Genomic DNA, 15,098 nt, shown 5'->3' on the forward strand with positions numbered 1-15,098 from the left:
GCCTGTCATACCACGATGATCTGCAGTTATTAACCTCCAGAGGTATTCTCCCTTTCCTATCTCCCAGAAGCTCACCGTCTCCAGAGCTCTGGTTCTCTCTAGGCTTGACTAATGCAACAGCCTCTTTCTAAATCTGTCTGCTTCTACTCTCCGCCAACTCATCCAGAACAGGACTGCGTGTCTTGTCCTTGGCCACAAGCCCGGGGATTGTATCTCTCCAGGACTGAAATCTCTGCACTGGCTCCCTTTGGCTGCGAGGATTAAGTTCAAAACCCTCTGCATTGTCCACAAGGCCTTCTGGGGCCTCAATACCTCCAACTCTCTCTTCCTAAATGTATTGCTTCTTCGCTCATCGCCTCCACCTCCGTCAGGGTCAGTCGCTTCTGACCCTGACGGAGGTGGTGGTAGATCTCTTTCTTCAGCTGGGGCCTCCCTATGGAAAAAGTAAAAGTGTGATGGTCACCCAGGGGGCATCAAGTAGAGTGCTGCATTAGTTGGAGGGCAGACTGCTGCTAACCATAAAGCTCTGTATAACATGTCCCACTAGTCTACTGGGGCCTGGCAGAGCTCTGCAGGGCAGTGGGGACATGGAAACCATTCCAATGTCCAGTGCGCTTGCAAAAGAAACAGAACTAATCTGTTCACACTGTTGGAGAGGAGGGAAGGTACTCACCCACCTCGCCCTGGCCATGTCGTCACATTCGGTGAAATGGGCGTTTGCTGCCTTTTCACCCCTTTTTATTTGGGGGGGGCAGGTAAGGGATTAAATATTTATGATTTTGGAGGGTATGCAAAGTGGAGGACAAGGGATGTAGGAAGGGTATATGGAGGGCTTGTCCCCCCATAAAAAAAGTGCTGGGAAAATGGAGCAAAAAGACCCCCCCCACTCGCAACGAGATGGGCCGGATGAAGAGGAAAGACATAGGGCGCAAGGGAGCTGCAGAGGGAGTGTTTCTTTTTCATCCAACCAAAAGCTCACTACTAAGATCTGCTTTATTGTTATTTGCTCACTGAATATGTATGATATCGACTCATTGTATGTAACCATTCTGCTGTTATACATTGCTTCCTCTGACCTTTATGTAACCAGGGTCGCACTTATTTATTGTACTCACGCCTGAGTGTATTTCTCTGCGTTTTCATGTATGCAACCCCAAGTATCTCAAGTGCCCAGCTACCTCAGGGTTCGGTGCGCGATACAAATATTAAACAAATCCAAATACAAAATACAAAAGTGGCCATGTAATATTTGCAGTTTACCGAGCAGTGACTCGAACATATTTGGAGATCACTGTTCCGAGGCAGTGTGCCTTGGCTAAATCTTGCTAACTCTGCATTTACCAAATGTGTCAAGAAAACTGACATTTTTAACCCTAAGCTCATGATATATCTACATGTCTCTTTCTTTATTTACTTAGTTATTTGTACTGCAACGTGCACACAGTGTTGCTGCTGGGTGCAAGGTGAGGAATGTTGGGAGGTACAGGTACAAAGACAGCCTAGGTTGAGTGAAAGAACAGGTTTGCAATTAAACACCCATCGGCCAGTTCACAGCTCGGCCACGGATCAAAATCCTCGGAGTACGATACGTAAGCAACATTCCTTAATTTGCATACCTGAATCTGTAGTATGTAATTCATAATCGGTTATTTATAACGCACCTAATACCCAGAGGTTTTTAAGCACGATCGAACCTGTGTTGCTCTGCGTCGTCTTGTTTCCAAGGCAAGCACGTAGCCCCTGAGCTATCCTCCCGAGTTATGTACGATTAGTAAATAAAAGTTCAATATATTCAATGGCAGGATTGCTATCTGGTGTCTCACAGTGCCCCAGATGGCTAACACTAGTACGGAATGTGCCAGCTTTAAGCCTTTCCGAAACTTGATGTGTATATTTTTGATTAGCACTCCTCGATTATGTGGAGGTCTGCCAGCCAATCAGGAGGCTATGAATGGGGTATTTACCTCATGGTAAAGCCACCTCTCCGAGCCCCTTCAGAAGTGGGAGGCCGCTATCTATCCCACCGGAAATCGGGTAAGTGCGCCCACCCTCCCTGTCCCCTTCTACCCCATTTCCCAACCCCAATTTCCACATCTCCCACCACCACGCCAGCGCTGTGAGCAATTGGTGTTACCAGCCCATATTCGTTGCGGCAATGCCCGCCATGGAAAGGGGGAAGGGATTACATGTAGTTCCCTTCTCCCTAATCCATGGTGGCCATCTTGGTTTTGTAGTTTTTTTTTTCTGCTCTAGCTTCTAACTGGGCCGGGCATTACTAGGCCAGTAAAATCCTTGTCTGGGGGCGGTTTATTGATTAAGTCTCGTGGCCTGATAGAAGTTATTCATTAGGTCGGGTCGCAGTAGGGTTCTATCCCGGAAAAAATACAGTTTTTGAAACAATATTTATTTTCTGAAGTTAAAAAGCACTTGCACTTGCACACATAGTCTAGGACTGTGATATTTTAGTTCTCTAACTCCAGTCTTAGAATATTTTGCCAAAGTGCTGATGGTGGTCTGGTGACAGATAGAATTAAATATAATTTCAAAAACAGAATTTAGTCCATCTACGTTACCAATGGATACCACATTTCTAGGAGCGGAATAAACATTTTAAAAAGATGTGGTCAGAAGTCAACATTATGAGTTAGCGTGTTCACCTGTGGGCTCAAAACTGCACTCAAAAAGCCAAGAAAATCATACAAACCTTGCAAATGAGGGAAGCGTCTTGTGTTTTTTTCAACCTGTCCTGGTGCATTCTGGGAATTACCCAATTGTGTAAAGTTAGCAAATTTACCCTGAAATGACTCAACCAAGTTTGGTCGGTCTACAAGGAAACTCGAAGAATGGTTGGTTTTAATAGAATATGTTATGTTTACTTTTGAACACTATGACATAAAAGAAAAGAGAGGATTACTGAGGGGGCACGACAGGCATTCCCTGTGCTTTTTAACAAGAACACACTCTCAACAAGGTTATGAAACCTTTGACTCTCCAGATGTTTTGGACTACAACTCCCATCATCCAAAGCCAGTATAGTCAATAGTGAGGGATCATGGGCCACCGTGGCCCAAAACATCTGGTGAGCTGCAGGTTGGGTATTAGCCTACTTGATCGTGGCCCAATTGACCTTTTCCGAATTGACCACATTATTTTGTTCTAATACTTTAGGAGTTTCGGTCAATTTTTATTAAATATAGATGTGGAGTGGGTTAAGGGAGTAGGTTAAGGTGGGTGGAAGGTGGTGCGGGCGGGGGGTCTCCCCCCTCATTTTCGTACAAAAAAAACAAACCAAAAATATTTCGGTCGAATCGGAAAAGGTGAATTATTTTCGAACACATGGACCTAAATCGCAGGTTGCAAGCTTCCGGTGTACAAGAAGAGAGGCTGAGTGATTCCCAGTAGATGACGCTCTTCACTCGACCTGCTAAACAACCTGAAGTTGTGTTGACACAACTATTCCGGGGATAAATGGAGAGAGACAACCACTCACAGTCTCCCAAATGTACCAGAGGCGTGACTGCCACATAGGACAGGGCAAAGCGAATCCGAAAATAAGCTCCCTGAAAAGTGTCCCAGCAGTTTCAAAGATTTAGATGCGTATTTCTAGACCCAGCACATTTTTAAGACACAAGAACACTTTATGGAAGTACACACAATTTTAAGACAATTAAAACGTGAATGTTAACATGGTTGGGGGCTTCTTGCTTGCTTCTGTATCAGAGTTATTCCGTCAGGTCTGTCCCATGTTTGTGATTGTTGGTACCATTACATCTCTGCCCTCCACTTCATATCCTCAGGATGATTGGAGGCATTCATCAGCTGTGATCTTGGGAAATATGTCTATTCTTCCGTGAATGATTGCCACTCCTTCTGTGTTCACATCGCTGAGACAAGACAGCAAGCTGCGCTGCACCATGAGGGCAGCCTTCACAGCAGGGAGCCTCCTGAGGCCTATGGGCATGTGGCGCAATGTTACAAGAATTCCAAATAAATAAATAAATCCCTACCCAGTGGTCTCTCACGATTAAAGGTCACTCTCGATGGCCAAGACAGCAACAAAAAGCTGCAGTCCTTTGACGTCACTTTCCAACACACAGCCCCCACAAAGTACATGCAGGCCTACCCAATGACGCTGGTGATGGTCTACTCCCATCCACCACTCAGTCCCCTCACAAGCAGAATACCAAGAGGCAGAGTAGGTATGCCCTCATGGCACACCCACCCATTTGAATTCTTTCGCCCAATGGGCACCAGGAGAGAGCTCATCCATCAAGTAACAATGTCATTCTGCAGAAGTAACATGGTACACGTATCACCCCCCCCCACCACCCCAGTTTCCAAGAACACAGACACTGGATAGCACTGGAGAGAGCATCGCCAGAGACCACACTATTTTCCACAACCCCCTCGACAGGAGCGGAACCCACAGTGACTTCCGCCAAGCAGAGCCTGAGGAAGTTACTGTCAGCGCAGTAACATTCACTGGATAGTCAGGAAGTAATCAGTGCGGTCGGATGAATACCTCCAGATCATCCCTCATACCCATCACCTGTGGTGTCCCCCAGGGGTCCATCCAGGCACGCTCAACCTTCAACCTGTGGAGACCCTGAGAGCCTCCTTCCCAGGCACACATGCACCAATATGCAGATGATACTCAACTCTACCTCAAAATCTCCTCCATCGAAGACATCCACCAGCTCAAGGCTTGATTCAACTAGATAGACACCTGGATGTCCAGTGCATAGCTGAAGCAGAACCCATCCAAAACAGAATGACTCCTCCTCTCCAACACCCTCAAACACACCCACATCCAGACCTGGCTGTCTGCCGTGAACCTAGAGGGCTTCTCACAGCAGCTGACACAATGTGCTGAGTCCCTGGAATTCCACACTGAGAGCGACCACTCCTTCAAAATGCAGGCAGCAAAGGAAACGCAGACATCTTGGTGAAAATTAAGCCCTTCCTCCCAGACAATAACTTCTGATTCATGTATCAGTTCCTTATCAATTCTCAACTGGATGCTGGAGATGCCCTGCTCATTGGCCTACCCTCTTCCACCCTGGCACCAATGAACAGCATCCCAAAGCCACAGGCAAGCTCATCAAAGGCCTCGGCAAATGTGAACACATTACACCCACCCTCATTACACTAAATTGGTTGGCCCTACAAGCATGCATTAGTTTTAAGACCAGCTACGTCTTCTACAAAGATGCCACTCTGCTGTGCTCCCGCCCACCAGACTGACAGGGCCACCATCTCGCCTTAAGAAGCCAGGAGCTGTCCAGACTAGAGTTGCAGAGGTGCAAAGAAGAAAAACATAGGAAAGAGGCAAAATAGGACTCGCACCCACTCCCATGCAGCTCAGAAGGAGAACAAGGCCATTCTCTTCAGGAAGCACCTTCTTCGCACACTGCAGATCCCCCACAATCCCTCTTGCCGACCAACCCCAACTCTCCCCTAATTGCTGATCCTTTTGCGAAACCGTAACATAACACAGCCTGGTTGGAACGTGTGCACCATGCCTGTATACTTGTTAACCTACTGATGTACAGCGTCTACTGCTTCTCGGAGCTAGGCCCTGGCTCAATGAACACACGAACTAACGAAGACTGTCACAATATGGGCATCCCAGAGACGTGGACACACGTCTACCCTGCTCACCAAGGATCAAACCTACTCCAGGAGGCATTCATAAACATTAGACCCAACACATGCATTTAAGCACCTATTACAGGCACTATGGGCTAGATTCTCAAAACATTTTCGGGCGCAAGGGCATTTCTTCACTTGCACCAATAAAAGCATCATCGCAATTCTCAAAGGGCATCTGAATGAGCACATCAGGAGCATCTGAATGAGCGCATCGGGGCCATCTGAATGAGTGCATCGGGGCATCTTAATGAGCGCATTAGGGCATCAGAATAAGCACATTGGGGCATCTGAATGAGCGCATCGGGGGCCTCTGCATGAGTGCAAAGAGGGTCTGTGTATGAGCGCATCGGGAGCATCTGAATGAGCGCATCGGGGGAATCTAAATGAACGCATCAGGGAATCACAATAAGTGCATTGGGGGCATCTGAATGAACGCATCGGGGCATCTAAATGAGAGATTTGGGCATCTGAATGAGCGCATCAGGGCATCTGAATGAGCGCATCGGGGGTATCTGAATGAGCGCATCAGGGAATCTGAATGAGCGCATCGGGGCATCTGAATGAGCGCATTGGAGCATCTGAATGAGCGCATCAGGGAATCAGAATAAGTGCATTGGGGGCATCTGAATGAGCGCATCGGGGCATCTGAATGAGCGCATCGGGGCATCTGAATGAGCGCATCGGGGCATCTGAACGAGAGCATTGGGGGCATCTGATTGAGCGCATCAGGGAATCAGAATAAGCGTATTGGGGCATCTGAATGAGCGCATCGGGGCATCTGAACGAGAGCATTTGGGGCATCTGAATGAGCGCATCAGGGAATCAGAATAAGCGCATTGCGGGCATCTGAATGAGCGCATCGGGGCATCTGAATGAACACATTGGGGCATCTGAATGAGCGCATCGGGGCATCTGAATGAGCGCATCAGGGAATCAGAATAAGCGCATTGGGGGGATCTGAATGAGCGCATCGGGGCATCTAAATGAGCGCATTGGGGTATCTGAATGAGCGCATTGGGGCTTCTGAACGAGAGCATTGGGGGCATCTAAATGAGCGCATTGGGGGCATTGAATGAGCGCATCGGGGCATCTGAATGAGCGCATCGGGGCATCTGAATGAGAGCATCAGGGAATCAGAATAAGCGCATGGGGGCATCTGAATGAGCGCATCGGGGCATCTGAATGAGAGCATTGGGGGCATCTGAATGAGCGCATTAGGGAATCAGAATAAGTGCATTGGGGGCATCTGAATGAGCGCATCGGGGCATCTGAATGAGCGCATCGGGGCATCTGAATGAGCGGATCGAGGCATCTGAACGAGAGCATTGGGGGCATCTGATTGAGCGCATCAGGAAATCTGAACGAGAGCATTGGGGGCATCTGATTGAGCGCATCAGGGAATCAGAATAAGCGTATTGGGGGCATCTGAATGAGCGCATCGGGGCATCTGAACGAGAGCATTTGGGGCATCTGAATGAGCGCATCAGGGAATCAGAATAAGCGCATTCCGGGCATCTGAATGAGCGCATCGGGGCATCTGAATGAAGACATTGGGGCATCTGAATGAGCGCATCGGGGTATCTGAATGAGCGCATCAGGGAATCAGAATAAGCGCATTGGGGGGATCTGAATGAGCGCATCGGGGTATCTGAATGAGCGCATTGGGGCATCTGAACGAGAGCATTGGGGGCATCTGAATGAGCGCATCAGGGAATCAGAATAAGCGCATGGGGGCATCTGAATGAGTGCATCGGGGCATCTGAATGAGAGCATTGGGGGCATCTGAATGAGCGCATCGGGGCATCTGAACGAGAGCATTGGGGCATCTGAATGAGCGCATCAGGGAATCAGAATAAGCGCATTGGGAGCATCAGAATGAGCGCATCGGGGCATCACAACGAGAGCATTGGGGACATCTGAATGAGCGCATCAGGGAATCAGAATAAGCGCATTGGGGGCATCTGAATAAGCGCATCAGGGCATCTGAATAAGCGCATCGGGGGGATCTGAATGAGCGCATCAGGGGAATCTGAATGAGCGCATCGGGAATCAGAATAAGTGCATTGGGGGCATCTGAATGAGCGCATCGGGGCATCTGAATGAGCGCATTGGGGCATCTGGATGAGCGCATCGGGGCATCTGAACGAGAGCATTGGGGGCATCTGAATGAGCGCATCGGAGGCATCTGAATCAGCACGTCGGGGCATCTGAATGAACGCATCACGGAATCAGAATAAGTGCATTGGGGGCATCTGAATGAGCGCATCGGGGCATCGGAACGAGAGCATTGGGGGCATCTGAATGAGCGCATCAGGGTATCTGAATGAGCGCATCAGGGAATCTGAATGAGCGCATCGGGGCATCTGAATGAGCGCATTGGGGCATCTGAATTAGCGCATCAGGGAATCAGAATAAGTGCATTGGGGCATCTGAATGAGCGCATCAGGGCATCTGAATGAGCGCATTGGGGGCATCTGAATGAGCGCATCAGGGCATCTGAACGAGAGCATTGGGGGCATCTGAATGAGCGCATCAGGGAATCAGAATAAGCGCCTTGGGGGCATCTGAATGAGCGCATCGGGGCATCTGAACGAGAGTATTTGGGGCATCTGAATGAGTGCATCAGGGAATCAGAATAAGCGCATTGCGGGCATCTGAATGAGCGCATCGAGGCATCTGAATGAGCGCATCGGGGCATCTGAATGAACGCATCGGGGCATCTGAACGAGAGCATTGGGGCATCTGAATGAGCGCATCATGGAATCAGAATAATTGCATTGGGGAACTGAATGAGCACATCGGGGCATCTAAATGAGCGCATTGGGGCATCTGAATGAGTGTATCGGGGCTTCTGAACGAGAGCATTGGGGGCATCTGAATGAGCGCATCGGGGGCATCTGAATCAGCCCGTCGGGGCATCTGAATGAGCGCATCAGGGAATCAGAATAAGCGCATTGGGGGCATCTGAATGAGGGCATCGGGGCATCCGAACAAGAGCATTGGGGGCATCTGAATGAGCGCATGAGGGAATCAGAATAAGTGCATTGGGGGCATCTGAATGAGCGCATCAGGGCATCTGAATGAGCGCATCGGGGGGATCTGAATGAGTGCATCAGGGCATCTAAATGAGCGCATTGGGGCATCTGAATGAGCGCATTGGGGCATCTGAACGAGAGCATTGGGGGCATCTGAATGAGCGCATGAGGGAATAAGAATAAGTGCATTGGGGCATCTGAATGAGCGCATCGGGGGGATCTGAATGAGTGCATCAGGGCATCTAAATGAGCGCATTGGGGCATCTGAATGAGCGCATTGGGGCATCTGAACGAGAGCATTGGGGGCATCTGAATGAGCGCATGAGGGAATAAGAATAAGTGCATTGGGGCATCTGAATGAGCGCATCGGGGCATCTAAAAGAGCGCATTGGGGCATCTGAATGAGTGTATCGGGGCATCTGAACGAGAACATTGGGGCATCTGAATGAGCGCATCGGTGGCATCTGAATCAGCCCGTCGGGGCAACTGAATGAGCGCATCAGGGAATCGGAATAAGCGCATTGGGGGCATCTGAATGAGCGCATCGGGGCATCTGAATGAGAGCATTGGGGGCATCTGAATGAGCGCATCGTGGCATCTGAACGAGAGCATTGAGGGCATCTGAGTGAGCGCATCAGGGAATCAGAATAAGCGCATTGGGGGCATCTGAATGAGCGCATCGGAGCATCTGAATGAGAGCATTGGGGCATCTGAATGAGCGCATCAGGGAATCAGAATAAGCGCATTGGGGGCATCTGAATGAGCGCATCGGGGGCATCTGAATCAGCACGTCAGGGCATCTGAATGAGCGCATAGGGGCATCTGAACGAGAGCATTGGGGGCATCTGAATGAGCGCATCAGGGAATCACAATAAGTGCATTGGGGGCATCTGAATGAACGCATCGGGGCATCTAAATGAGCGATTTGGGCATCTGAATGAGCGCATCAGGGCATCTGAAAGAGCGCATCAGGGGGTATCTGAATGAGCGCATTAGGGCATCTGAATGAGCGCATCGGGGCATCTGAATGAGCACATTGGAGCATCTGAATGAGCGCATCAGATAAGTGCATTGAGGGCATCTGAATGAGCGCATCGGGGCATCTGAATGAGCTCATCGGGGCATCTGAATGAGCGCATCGAGGCAACTGAACGAGAGCATTGGGGGCATCTGATTGAGCGCATCAGGGAATCAGAATAAGCGTATTGGGGCATCTGAATGAGCGCATCGGGGCATCTGAACGAGAGCATTTGGGGCATCTGAATGAGCGCATCAGGGAATCAGAATAAGCGCATTGCGGGCATCTGAATGAGCGCATCGGGGCATCTGAATGAACACATTGTGGCATCTGAATGAGCGCATCGGGGCATCTGAATGAGCGCATCAGGGAATCAGAATAAGCGCATTCGGGGGATCTGAATGAGCGCATCAGGGCATCTAAATGAGCGCATCGGGGTATCTGAATGAGCGCATTGGGGCATCTGAACGAGAGCATTGGGGGCAACTAAATGAGCGCATTGGGGGCATCTGAATGAGCGAATCGGGGCATCTGAACGGGAGCATTGGGGGCATCTGAATGAGCGCATCAGGGAATCAGAATAAGCGCATGGGGGCATCTGAATGAGCGCATCGGGGCATCTGAACGAGAGCATTGGGGGCATCTGAATGAGCGCATCAGGGAATCAGAATAAGTGCAATGGGGCATCTGAATGAGCGCATCAGGGCATCTGAATGAGCGCATCGGGGGGATCTGAATGAGTGCATCAGGGAATCTGAATGAGCGCATTGGTGCATCTGAATGAGCGCATAGGGGCATCTGAACGAGAGCATTGGGGGCATCTGAATGAGCGCATCAGGGAATCACAATGAGTGCATTGGGGGCATCTGAATGAACGCATCGGGGCATCTAAATGAGCGATTTGGGCATCTGAATGAGCGCATCAGGGCATCTAAAAGAGCGCATCGGGGGTATCTGAATGAGCGCATCAGGGCATCTGAATGAGCGCATCGGGGCATCTGAATGAGCGCATTGGAGCATCTGAATGAGCGCATCAGGGAATCAGAATAAGTGCATTGGGGGCATCTGAATGAGCGCATCGTGGCATCTGAACAAGAGCATTGAGGGCATCTGAGTGAGCGCATCAGGGAATCAGAATAAGCGCATTGGGGGCATCTGAATGAGCACATCAGGGGCATCTGAATCAGCACGTCAGGGCATCTGAATGAGCGCATCAGGGAATCAGAATAAGCGCATTGGTGCATCTGAATGAGCGCATAGGGGCATCTGAACGAGAGCATTGGGGGCATCTGAATGAGCGCATCAGGGAATCACAATAAGTGCATTGGGGGCATCTGAATGAACGCATCGGGGCATCTAAATGAGCGATTTGGGCACCTGAATGAGCGCATCAGGGCATCTGAAAGAGCGCATCGGGGGGTATCTGAATGAGCGCATCAGGGCATCTGAATGAGCGCATCGGGGCATCTGAATGAGCGCATTGGAGCATCTGAATGAGCGCATCAGGGAATCAGAATAAGTGCATTGGGGGCATCTGAATGAGCGCATCGGGGCATCTGAATGAGCGCATCGGGGCATCTGAATGAGCGGATCGAGGCAACTGAACGAGAGCATTGGGGGCATCTGATTGAGCGCATCAGGGAATCAGAATAAGCGTATTGGGGCATCTGAATGAGCGCATCGGGGCATCTGAACGAGAGCATTTGGGGCATCTGAATGAGCGCATCAGCGAATCAGAATAAGCGCATTGTGGGCATCTGAATGAGCGCATCGGGGCATCTGAATGAGCGCATCAGGGAATCAGAATAAGCGCATTGGGGGATCTGAATGAGCGCATCGGGGCATCAAAATGAGCGCATCGGGGTATCTGAATGAGCGCATTGGGGCATCTGAACGAGAGCATTGGGGGCATCTAAATGAGCGCATTGGGGGCATCTGAATGAGCGCATCGGGGCATCTGAACGGGAGCATTGGGGGCATCTGAATGAGCGCATCAGGGAATCAGAATAAGCGCATGGGGGCATCTGAATGAGCGCATCGGGGCATCTGAACGAGAGCATTGGGGGCATCTGAATGAGCGCATCAGGGAATCAGAATAAGTGCAATGGGGCATCTGAATGAGCGCATCAGGGCATCTGAATGAGCGCATCGGGGGGATCTGAATGAGTGCATCAGGGAATCTGAATGAGCGCATCGGGGAATCTGAATGAGCGCATCGGGGCATCTGAACGAGAGCATTGGGGGCATCTGAATGAGCGCATCAGGGAATCAGAATAAGTGCAATGGGGCATCTGAATGAGCGCATCAGGGCATCTGAATGAGCGCATCGGGGGGATCTGAATGAGTGCATCAGGGAATCTGAATGAGCGCATCGGGGCATCTGAATGAGCGCGTTGGGGCATCTGAATGAGCGCATCAGGGAATCAGAATAAGCACATTGGGGCCATCTGAATGAGCGCATCGGGGCATCTGAACGAGAGCATTGGGGACATCTGAATGAGCGCATCAGGGAATCAGAATAAGCGCATTGGGGGCATCTGAATGAGCGCATCGGGATATCTGAATGAGCGCATTGGGGGAATCTGAATAAGCGCATCAGGGTATCTGAATGAGCGCATTGGGGGGATCTGAATGAGCGCACCGGGGGAATCTGAATGAGCGCATCAGGGCATCTGAATGAGCGCATTGGGGCATCTGAATGAGCGCATCGGGAATCAGAATAAGTGCACTGGGGGCATCTGAATGAGCTCATCGGGGCATCTGAATGAGCGCATTGGGGCATCTGAATGAGCGCATCGGGGGCATCTGAATCAGCACGTCGGGGCATCTGAATGAACGCATTACGGAATCAGAATAAGTGCACTGGGGGCATCTGAATGAGCGCATCGTGGCATCTGAACGAGAGCATTGGGGGCATCTGAATGAGCGCATCAGGGTATCTGAATGAGCGCATCAGGGAATCTGAATGAGCGCATCGGGGCATCTGAATGAGCGCATTGGGGCATCTGAATGAGCATTGGGGCATCTGAATGAGCACATCAGGGACTCAGAATAAATGCATTGGGGGCATCTGAATGAGCGCATCAGGGCATCTGAATGAGCGCATCAGGGCATCAGAATGAGCGCATTGAGGGCATCTGAATGAGCGCATCAGGGAATCAGAATAAGTGCATTGGGGGCATCTGAATGAGCGCATCGGGGAATCTGAACGAGAGCATTTGGGGCATCTGAATGAGCGCATCAGGGAATCAGAATAAGTGCATTGCGGGAATCTGAATGAGCGCATCGGGGCATCTGAATGAGCACATCGGGGCATCTGAACGAGAGCATTGGGGGCATCTGAATGAGCGCATCGGGGGCATCCGAATCAGCACGTCAGGGCATCTGAATGAACGCATCACGGAATCAGAATAAGTGCATTGGGGGCATCTGAATGAGCGCATCGGGGCATCTGAACGAGAGCATTGGGGGCATCTGAATGAGCGCATCAGGGTATCTGAATGAGCGCATCAGGGAATCTGAATGAGCGCATCGGGGCATCTGAATGAGCGCATGGGGGCATATGAATGAGTGCATTGGGGAATCAGAATAAGCGTATTGGGGGCATCTGAATGAGCGCATCGGGGCATCTGAACGAGAGCATTTGGGGCATCAGAATGAGCGCATCCGGGAATCAGAATAAGCGCATTGCGGGCATCTGAATGAGCGCATCGGGGCATCCGAATGAACACATTGGGGCATCTGAATGAGCGCATCGGGGCATCTGAATGAGCGCATCAGGGAATCAGAATAAGCGCATTGGGGGGATCTGAATGAACGCATCGGGGCATCTAAATGAGCGCATCGGGGTATCTGAATGAGCGCATTGGGGCATCTGAACGAGAGCATTGGGGGCATCTGAATGAGCGCATCAGGGAATCAGAATAAGCGCATGGGGGCATCTGAATGAGTGCATCGGGGCATCTGAATGAGAGCATTGGGGGCATCTGAATGAGCGCATCGGGGCATCTGAACGAGAGCATTGTGGGCATCTGAATGAGCGCATCAGGGAATCAGAATAAGCGCATTGGGAGCATCAGAATGAGCGCATCGGGGCATCACAACGAGAGCATTGGGGACATCTGAATGAGCGCATCAGGGAATCAGAATAAGCGCATTGGGGCATCTGAATAAGCGCATCAGGGCATCTGAATAAGCGCATCGGGGGGATCTGAATGAGCGCATCAGGGGAATCTGAATGAGCGCATCGGGAATCAGAATAAGTGCATTGGGGGCATCTGGATGAGCGCATCGGGGCATCTGAACGAGAGCATTGGGGGCATCTGAATGAGCGCATCGGAGGCATCTGAATCAGCACGTCGGGGCATCTGAATGAACGCATCACGGAATCAGAATAAGTGCATTGGGGACATCTGAATGAGCGCATCGGGGCATCTGAACGAGAGCATTGGGGGCATCTGAATGAGCGCATCAGGGTATCTGAATGAGCGCATCAGGGAATCTGAATGAGCGCATCGGGGCATCTGAATGAGTGCATTGGGGCATCTGAATTAGGGCATCAGGGAATCAGAATAAGTGCATTGGGGCATCTGAATGAGCGCATCAGGGCATCTGAATGAGCGCATTGGGGGCATCTGAATGAGCGCATCAGGGCATCTGAACGAGAGCATTGGGGGCATCTGAATGAGCGCATCAGGGAATCAGAATAAGCGCCTTGGGGGCATCTGAATGAGCGCATCGGGGCATCTGAACGAGAGTATTTGGGGCATCTGAATGAGTGCATCAGGGAATCAGAATAAGCGCATTGCGGGCATCTGAATGAGCGCATCGAGGCATCTGAATGAGCGCATTGGGGCATCTGAATGAGCGCATCGGGGCATCTGAACGAGAGCATTGGGGCATCTGAATGAGCGCATCATGGAATCAGAATAATTGCATTGGGGAACTGAATGAGCACATCGGGGCATCTAAATGAGCGCATTGGGGCATCTGAATTAGTGTATCGGGGCTTCTGAACGAGAGCATTGGGGGCATCTGAATGAGCGCATCGGGGGCATCTGAATCAGCCCGTCGGGGCATCTGAATGAGCGCATCAGGGAATCAGAATAAGCGCATTGGGGGCATCTGAATGAGCGCATCGGGGCATCCGAACAAGAGCATTGGGGGCATCTGAATGAGCGCATGAGGGAATCAGAATAAGTGCATTGGGGGCATCTGAATGAGCGCATCAGGGCATCTGAATGAGCGCATCGGGGGGATCTGAATGAGTGCATCAGGGAATCTGAATGAGCGCATCGGGGCATCTAAATGAGCGCATTGGGGCATCTGAATGAGCGCATTGGGGCATCTGAACGAGAGCATTGGGGGCATCTGAATGAGCGCATGAGGGAATA

General features: G+C 50.7%; 2 protein-coding genes across 8 annotated transcripts in view; one reads left to right on the forward strand and one right to left on the reverse strand.

Moving 5' to 3' along the window:
- The window catches only part of RALGPS1 (Ral GEF with PH domain and SH3 binding motif 1), a 2,625,553-nt gene that overhangs the window by 2,307,422 nt on the left and 303,033 nt on the right, over window positions 1-15,098 (reverse strand). The window lies entirely within an intron of this gene.
- Window positions 1-15,098, forward strand: part of LOC138471650 (uncharacterized) — a 57,901-nt gene that overhangs the window by 7,219 nt on the left and 35,584 nt on the right. The gene's annotated exons all lie outside the window — the stretch shown is intronic.

This window comes from Ambystoma mexicanum, chromosome 8 (assembly GCF_040938575.1).
Source record: "Ambystoma mexicanum isolate Mex_15411 chromosome 8, UKY_AmexF1_1, whole genome shotgun sequence".
Taxonomy (NCBI): Eukaryota; Metazoa; Chordata; class Amphibia; order Caudata; family Ambystomatidae; genus Ambystoma; species Ambystoma mexicanum.